This window comes from Quercus lobata, chromosome 11 (genome assembly GCF_001633185.2).
Source record: "Quercus lobata isolate SW786 chromosome 11, ValleyOak3.0 Primary Assembly, whole genome shotgun sequence".
Lineage (NCBI taxonomy): Eukaryota > Viridiplantae > Streptophyta > Magnoliopsida > Fagales > Fagaceae > Quercus > Quercus lobata.
The window spans coordinates 18,405,691-18,414,843 of record NC_044914.1 but is presented as its reverse complement, the minus strand read 5'-3'; positions in this window follow the sequence as shown (position 1 = coordinate 18,414,843).

The following is a 9,153-nucleotide window of genomic DNA, read 5'->3' as shown; positions in this document are numbered from 1 at the left end:
ATTCAAAATTAAATACAATTTTTGTCATAGTCAAATTATTTTTTTTAGAAAAGTAAACGTAATTAGTCACATATTAAAATTATAACCTAAATTCAATACTACTTATGATAATTTTTTTTTCTAATTTTTAATAAGATAAAATGTGTGGTGATCTTTGTTGTATGGTGATTTTTATTGAGTATATGTAATTGGTTTTTTTTTTTTTAAAAAAAAAATATTATAGTTCATTAATATTATATTCTTAGTATTTTGCACTCATTAAATCACTAGACACAAAGATTAAAAAAACTTAAGTGGACACATGACACAAACTTAAGTGGATAATTATGATATGGTCCCTACATAAATTTAGACACATTTTGCAAAATTGGATTCTAATTTCAAATTTTAATGGAACTTTCTCTGATTTTTACTTATTAATAAATATATAGATTATATAATTATAATAAATAATAATGTTTACTTCGAATACGAGAATATTAGATTCAAGATACATCTAGGGTCTGTTTAGATATCACTTATTTGCTGAAAACTGAAAATTTATTGCTAAAAACACTGAAGTAAAATAATTTTTAAATGTGTAAATAGTGCCGTGGGACCCAGAAATGTATGGTTATGTGCGTTTTTGCGTTTTTGGCTGGGTTGTGAACAATTCAAATTCTAATTGAACTTTCTCTGAGTTTTACCTATTAATAAATATATAGATTATATAACTATAATAAATAATAATGTTTACTTCGAATTTGAGAATATTAGATTCAAGATACATCTAGGGTTTGTTTAGATACTGCTTCTTTGCTGAAAATTGAAAATTTACTGCTGAAAATACTGTAGCAAAATAATTTTTAAATATGTGAATAGTGCTATGGGACCTAGAAATGCATGGTTATGCGCGTTTTTGCGTTTTTGGCTGGGTTGTGAACAGTTCAAATTCTAATTGAACTTTCTCTGAGTTTTACCTATTAATAAATATATAGATTATATAATTATAATAAATAATAATGTTAACTTCGAATTCGAGAATATTAGATTTAAGATACATTTAGGGTCTGTTTGGATACTGCTTATTTGCTGAAAACTGAAAATTTATTGTTGAAAACACTGTAGCAAAATAATTTTTAAAGGTATGAATTGTGTCATGGGACCCAGAAATGCATGGTTATGAACGTTTTTGCGTTTTTCGTTGGGTCGTGAACAGTGCCATGGGACTCAGCCAAAAATACAAACGCATGCCTAATATAATTTTGAGTCAGGTAAAAAAAAAAGTTATATATATATATATATATAACTTTTGTGAATAATTAATAACTAGTATTATTCTATAACAATAAAATAAATAATAATAACTAGTATTATACCCGTAGCTTGATCAAGAATTATGTGGAAACTAAAGAAAACATGAAAATATTTTTTAATTTAATTAAAATTAAAATTAAAATAGATAACAAAAAAAAAAGTGATCTTTTACTTCTTTTTTTTTCTTTGAAGCGAAGTAATATTTTACTTTAAGTTATACAATGAATCCATGTTATTGTGTAAGATTAAGTTTTTATAAATAAAATAAAATTATATATAAGTCCAAATTAATTGAATGGAAGATAGTAGATAACTATGTAAGTAATATAAAAGGAGATGCCTAAAAAAATATAAAGAGAGTTTGCATAATAATATATTAAACTTTAAAGCTCAAGTAATTACAAAAAAAAAAAAAAAAAAAAAGTAATCACCACCGTGTAGATTGAAGAATTTCACTATTAAATCTCACATTTTCTTTATACTTAATATGCTCACCAAATTTCCTGTTAGTGGTGGCAGTCTCATTAGATTCATGGAGTAGGTGGTGGTGATGTCATATATTGTGGTTGTTGATGAAAACTGGCGGTATCAAGCATCAACAAAAAATACTTGTTTTGAGTGAAAGAAAATTTTCCCTATTTCGATTGTGAGAAAGTCTTTTACTGTCTATGCTATAATATCCTTCCAAAGAAACTAATGCTTTGAGATGCTGTCTAAAGATTTAAAAGGCTAGCTTTGTTCATATTAAACCTGGTAATCACAAATTACAATAGCAAGTAAGCAAACCCAATATTTTTATTGAATTTTGAAATTGTGTAAACATAATAAGCAAGTGCATCCAAGTCCTTTAGAAACAAAATTAGAGCGGCTAAGATGAGCCTTTTGCTATCAAGAAAAATTCCAATATTATTGATAAAATATTTGGAGTAGCTATTTATTATTGATAATATTCTCGGCCCGATTAAGAGAAGAGGATAAAAAACTAGGGATTTACTAACGTATGCCCTTAAGGCATACATTAGTGAACCATTTAGGAAACTTTTTATAGAAAAAAGTAAAAATAATTTACTGTTTTGACAACTCTTTCAATTTCTCATAATAGCTTTTTTTAAATAAATGGTTAATGTATACTCTAAAGATATACATTAACCGGATCCAAAAGACTAACCTTGTTGCAAATAAGTGTTGACTATTAGTCTTGAATCCTTTTTATCATTTTTCATATATAGTATTACGTTCTGCCATTGACATTTTCTAAGAAAAGGAGATTATTGTTAACTTTTACTTTTCACTGTTAACTTCTACTGTTCACAAGTACTGTTCACTTAGAATTTTGTTTATTTAAGGGGGGTTGTCCCTTAAGTTTTACTTAAGTTTTACCTCAGAATTTTCTTTCCTTAGAACTCCTTCTCTTAGGAAGCCTTTTTAGAAAGTGAATTCCTTATTTCTACTACTACTACTACCTTGTTAACTACAAACCTTGTAACTCTACAAACCTTGTAACTAGAACTAGTTCAAACTTTATAACTGTCAACCTGTTCTGAGATCTTGTATTAACTACTACTACTGCTGTAAATGTTTTGTACTACTTTCAATAAACAAGTATTTTCAGTTTTATGTTCATTATACTATTTGTTGCTACCGCCACCTTGGACGGATTACTACCATACCGGACGGTTCTAAATTGCTTTCATTTACTTTGAACTATTGCTTTCATTTACGTTGAATTATTTTTGATATATACTGCTTGGCTGGTTCTACCGCCTTATTATTGTTCTAACTTACTACTTTACATTACTTTCACTATATTATATTGTGCTTCCGCCTTTAGTTGTGCGTCCGCCTTCAGCTGTGCGTCCTTCCCCCTTTATGGTATTAGAGCCATTCTTTTCTGGCCGATGATAGTGTGGTTGTGTTCTCTGTCTCTCTGTCTGTGTCTATCCGAAATTTTGATATTCCGTTGTTGTGTTCCCTTCTTACTATCGTTGGTACCACCCTAGTCGTAAAGTGAATTCCTAGAACCGAACTGTAAGGCCCTTTTGAGCCAAGAGAGGGCATGTAGGGCATGAGAGGTATAAGGTTGGTTAGGGTATGTGTTACGAAATGCAACGGTTATGAGAAAAACATGATAACTGAGTGTTGAACCTAGGATAGTATGGATAGGTTGTGGAGATCCAACTCCTCTATCAGCTCCAGGACTAGTTGTCCTCCTGATATTATAAATGAAGAAGATCACACTATTGATGATAATGAGTTGATCCCTGATTTTCGTAATTGGAATATTCCTAAAGTTGATACTAAAACTGTTTATAAAACTAGTTTTGTTGAAAGTACTTTTTATTCTGCTTACAAAGCCAGAACTCTTGAACAAATATTTTCTATTTCTAAAGTTCATGAAAAATGCTGCTTGTTTACTAAAAGAAATATTAATGAATTCCTTGCTGCCAAAAACTTCAGTTATTTGCATATTGGTATGGTTCAAGTTGTTATTAAACCACTTACCCGAAAGGGTATTAACGCTTCTGTTCTTATGTGTTTAAGAGATGCTAGATTTAAGATCTTTAAAGATAGCATTCTTGGTATGATTACTGCTTCTATGTATGATGGTCCTGTTTATTTTAACTGTTATCCTGATCTTACATTTGCTTTGGATGATCCTAATATTGTTAAAGCTTTGACATTGAATATTGCTTCATCTGGTTATCATATGGAAGAAGGTAGTAAGCCTTTTGCTTTGATTTATCGCATTTATTATAGACTGTTGGGTACTCAAATAAACCCATGTACTAAGATTCCTAGAGAACCTTCTGGTAAAACCATTTTAATTCAGTGTTCAATCCCTGATGCTAAAATTCAAGTTCCAAAAATGATTCAATGGCAAGATGTTAAGCTTCCTAATGATTGGTTGTTGGAACAAGAATCTCCTCCTGCTAAACCTGTTTTTGATGAACTAGATCTTACCCATATTTAACAATATCTTGATGGTACTGTTAAAATAAGTTTTCAAAACAATCCACCTTTGAGGATCAACGAAGGAAGACATTCCTTTGCTGGATCTGAAAGTATTTCAAAAAGAGATCAAGAGATCAATGATTTTTTGAAAAAGAATTTGGAAAAACCATCTGATTTAAAGCTAAAAGGAGTTTCCAGTGGTAATTCAGAAGTTAGCACTTCTTTCTATTCCACTAAAGCTGAATCTTCCTCTCCTCATGACAATGTTGCTGTTGATGATGAAGAAGACTCTGTATCTGTTACTCCATCAGACTTTGATTCTCCTCCTATTGAAAATCCTCCTGTTTACCAAAATCAATTAAGAGTTTTGACTATTTTAAATGATGATTTTGAAATTGATTGGGATTCTTTATACAATGAGTTTATGCTTTCAAAAAACAGACCTAAAAGAAAATATTTCCAAAATAATTTTGCTCAGTCTGAAAAAGACCGTGTTAAGAGAAAATGGTTGGAAAAGATGAATCAATTGAAAAAACATATTTTGTTTTTTGATTTTCTTGAAAACCATTATGTTTCAAAAGATGAAGTTTCAAAACAACATTTAAATGTGATAAAAAAATCAAATTTTGTTAAAATAGATAAAACCATTATTAGGTCTAGTCATCCTCCTCTTGAGCCAACTTTGATAACTACTAAGAAGGATGAAGTGACAAAAGAGGAAGTGAAAGCCTCTCCTTTCAAAATTGCTGATGATCAAACTCCCATTGTTAGTCTTATTGAATAAAACAATTTTACTAATCAATCTTTGCATATTATTGGTCAACAGCTTGACCGTATTGAAGAAAAAATTGTTGAAAAACTTGTTTCTGAAAAATCTGTTTCTGTTAAAACTGAGAAACCTTTGATTTATTTACCTAGTCAAAGAGAAAAAGTTATGTTTAAAACTTCTCAGTCCAAGACTCTTGAAATTGTTGAAAAAATGCTTTCTGATTTAAAAGTTAAAACTGAGGGTACTTCTACAAGTACTTCAGCTGCTCGAACCACTACGAGTACTCCTGCTGCTCGGACTATTTCTAAAAGAGAAATTGTTTCTAAAGAAAATACAGATTCTGATACTGTTTCTTCTATTTCTGCAAAAAGAATCTTTGATGATGATTTACCAGAAATTAAAAGATTTGTTGGAAACTCCAAACCCATGTCTTTTACTAAAAACTGGTATTCAAAACCCACTCCTTCTGATATGCAGTTTGAAGAGAGATCTTCTCAAACACAGTTTTCTGTTTCTGCTGACAAGCTTTATGAATGGAATATTGATGGTTTGTCTGAACAAGAAATCATTAATAAAATGAGTCATATGTCTATGGTTGGTATTGCTTATCAAAATAACCATGATCTTGATCAACTTGAAATTGTTAATTTACTTGTTACTGGTTTTTCTGGTACTCTTCGTGGATGGTGGGATTCTTACATCACTGAAGAATCCAGAGAGTCTATTAAACATGCTGTTAAAAAGAATGATGAAGGTTTGCCTGTTTTTGATGAAAGTATTGGTCGTGGTATTCCTGATGGTGTTAATACCCTGATCTATACTATTCTCAAACATTTTGTTGGTACTCCATCCAATATTTCATCTCGTGTTTCTGATTATTTGAATAATTTGAGTTGTCCTATTATGTCTGATTACAAATGGTATCAAGATGTTTTTACTCCTAGAGTGATGCTCTGGAAAGATTGTCATAAGCCTTATTGGAAAGAAAAGTTTATTGACGGTCTGCCTCCTATCTTTGCTCATAAGGTAAAACAAGAGTTAATGGGTAAAAATGATTCTATTGATTATGATAATTTAACCTATGGTGATATTTTCAGTACTATTAAAAAACTTGGTATCAATATGTGTAATGATGAAAAATTGTTAAAACACCAATTAAAGAATAAAAAGAAAGCTAAATATGAAATGGGTAATTTCTGTGAACAATATGGTTTGCCTCCTATTGCTCCTTCCAGGCAAAAGAGTAAAAAACATGATAAAAGTCATAAAAAATATAAAAAATACAAAAACAATTTTGTTAAACCTAATGATTTCTATGCTAAGAAGAAAAATGTTTCTAAAAGATATTATAAACAACGATCTGGTAAAAGTAAATGCTTTAACTGTGGTAAACCTGGACACTTTAGTAAAGATTGTAAGGAAAAACCTGGTAAGTTGAAAAACAAGTTCAACATGTTAAACATTGATGATAAAGAGCAAGAAGAATTATTCAGAATCCTTGAATCAAACAATTCGTTTGATTCCTTGGAAGATGATTTTTCTTCTTCTTCTTCTGATTCTTGCTATCAATCTGCTACTGATCCTTATGATTATCCTAATATTAAAATTATTTGCCGTGATTCTTGTTGCAATGTTATTAAATCTGTTAAAACCCTCACTAAAAGTGAAGAAAATGAAAAATTAATAATTCAACTGATAAATCAAATTCAAAATCCTGAATTACAAAAAAAATATTTGGATATGTTCAGGAAAAATTTGGTAAAAAATGAAACTGATAAAAAACTAAAATCAACTATAAGCTTTGAAGAAACTTTGGAAAGATTTAATAAAAAAAAATCCAAAGATTTAACTGTTAATGATTTACAATATGAAATTAATATTTTTAAACAGGAGATAAGTGAATTAAAACATGATTTTAAAAATATTAAAAGTGACAACAATAATCTTAAACAAGAACTAATAATGTTAAAAGTTGATAAAAACTTTGAAAAACAACAATCTGATAAATCTGATAGTGAACATGATGAGCACAAAGATGGAGATGAATCCAGTCAACAGGCTCTTCTTTCTGATAAAGGTAATGCTGATGTTTTCACTGATCCTTAACTTGCTCTTGTTAATAAAATAATTCCTCCAAAACGGTTTACAAAAGTTAAAATTGTTGTTTCTCCTGATTATCATTTCACTATTATTGCTATGATTGATTCTGGTGCGGATATGAACTGTATCCAGGAAGGATTGATTCCTTCAAAATATTTTGAAAAATCTACTAAAAGATTGGTTCCTGCTAATGGTTCTCAGATGAAAATTAAGTATGAATTGAATAATGCTCATGTGTGCCATGATAATGTTTGTTTCAAGATTCCTTCTGTTCTTGTTAAAAACATGACTGATAAAGTGATTCTTGGTTTGCCTTTGTATCCTTTTCTTGTGGAACATGATGGAATTACTACTGATCCTTTTGGACAGAAAGTAAAGTTCAAATTTGCTTCAAAATTTGAAATTGACACTGATGCTGCCTCAAACATGATTCATACTAAAATTAAAAATCTCAACTTCCTTCAGCAAGAAGATAGATACAAGAAAATTGCTGAACAAATTTCTGATGAATTGTTGCAATCCATAATTATTAACATGTTGATTGATGATGTTTGCTCTAATGCTCTTAATGCTTTTTGGCATGAGAAAATACACATTGATGATTTGTCTTATGGTGACAACTTACCTATTAGGGTGCCTGTTCAAGACCTAATGATAGGTTCTTGCCATTATTTCACAGATGATTTTAGAGGTAATATTCATAGTACCAAAATGTTAAATACTATCAATTATCCTAACATTATCAATGGTTCTTTGCAAGAATCGGATAATGATGCATGGATAAATACCATTAATAAGTGGGATAATAATAATATTCATATTTATACCACTAGTAAGTGGATTATTATGGAAAAGAAGAACAAGGGAAAAACTACTGCACAGGACCATTCTCAAAACAAAAGGTTCCCAGCGGGACAACGTTTTAAAATGCATGAAGGCGCATCTTCTGGGGTAAAACCCAGTGGATCAACATCCCTTCAAGGAGATGTCAAGGCAACAGTGACATTTTCCAATGGTGATATGCTAATTGCTTTACAGGAAGTTTTGTCAAGAAATTTACAATTCCACAATGGAATCTGTTCAAAATTACCAAATTCTATTAAATTCATCTTTGATAGCCTTCAATTTGCTTTTTCTAGAAACCACCATAATCTTTTCCAAAAAACCCTCAGAGACCTTGAAATCCACCTTGATAACCTTATTTCAGAAAATGACCTTGCTTCAAAAAATGACATTGTTTCAAAAAATGAGGCTTTTGAAAGCCATCTTGTTGGCCACCTAAATATCACAGATGAACCCTATGAACCCAATACTAGTCAACTCTTTGGCAAATAGGACATCTATTCAATGGATAAAAGGACTATTATGGGCACTGATTACGCAAGATTGAGTCTTAAGACCCAATCTTTGTTAAGAAGTGCTATTGCCAACTTGCCAATAGACATACAATCTCGTATTCTGGAAAGCAAGGCTATGTTTAAGTCTTCTGACTTATGGTTCAGACATTTCAAGATACTTGTTACAACTGCTATTCCTGATCCTGCTAATTCAGATGATTTTAGTGACATTCTTCAACAAGCTGATTGGAAAGAACACTTTGGGAGTAGTCTTAGAGTGTATGAAAAGAAACACCAGTTTCCTAGCCTTCTAGTCAATTATGATGATGCTTCAGGTATTGCTAACAATTATGATGATGGTTCAGATTCAGATGATGTTAAGAGGAGTCCTAACTGGCTCTCCCAAATGTTTGAGTATGGCTTATTAGGCTCATAAAACTAACAAGCCATAACCAAGCCAGCCAGCTTCCACAAATCATTCAGATTGCTATTAAAAACTTTGAAAGTCCCTTTGTTTCAATCGGATGCTGGAGCATTTTGCCTCAATGGGAAAGAGATAACTGGATGAATGTCCAGCCCTCAAAACATCTCATTCTCATTAATGGATACACGCACCAAGGACAATGGTATGAAGGAGACTCTCATTTATCCTTCAAAAATCCTTGGCCTCTTGCAGAATACTGGAGAAATTATCTCAAC